We start from the raw sequence: 849 nt of genomic DNA on the forward strand, positions 1-849 counted from the left end.
AACTGCTCAGCAATTTCATCGAATGCCCACGAGATCTTGTATTGTGAGAAAGAGAGAAAAGTACTTCTTTCTCTGCTTTCTCCATCCCATACATAATCTTGTAAACCTCTATCATGTCACCCCGCAGTCGACATTTCTTCAAGCTAAAGAGCCCCAAGCGTTTTAACCTTTCTTCATAGGGAAAGTGTTCCAAACCTTTAATCATTCTAGTTGCCCTTTTCTGCACTTTTTCCAATGCTATAATATCCTTTTTGAGGTGCGGTGACCATAATTGTACAGAGTATTCCAAATGAGACCGCACCATCGATTTATACAGGGGCATTATGATACTGGCTGATTTGTTTTCAATTCCCTTACTAATAATTCCGAGCACGGTGTTGGCCTTTTTTATTGCAATCACACACTCTCTTGACATTTTCAGTGAGTTATCTACCACGACCCCAAGATCTCTCTCTTGGTCAGTCTCTGCTAGTTCACACACCATCAACTTGTATTTGTAGCTGGGATTTTTGGCCCCAATGTGCATCACTCTGCACTTGGCCACATTGAACCTCATCTGCCACGTTGACGCCCACTCACCCAGCCTCAACAGATCCCTTTGGGGTTCCTCACAATCCTCTCTGGTTCTCACCACCCTGAACAATTTAGTGTCATCTGCAAACTTGGCCACTTCACCGCTTATTCCCAACTCTAAATCATTTATGAACAAGTTAAAGAGCATGGGACCCAGTACTGAGCCCTGCAGCACCCCACTGCTTACCGTCCTCCACTGCGAAGACTGCCCATTTATACTCACTCTCTACTTCCTATTAATTAGCCAGTTTTTGATCCACAAGAGGACCTTTCCTT

Source organism: Heteronotia binoei, chromosome 9 (genome assembly GCF_032191835.1).
Source record: "Heteronotia binoei isolate CCM8104 ecotype False Entrance Well chromosome 9, APGP_CSIRO_Hbin_v1, whole genome shotgun sequence".
Taxonomy (NCBI): Eukaryota; Metazoa; Chordata; class Lepidosauria; order Squamata; family Gekkonidae; genus Heteronotia; species Heteronotia binoei.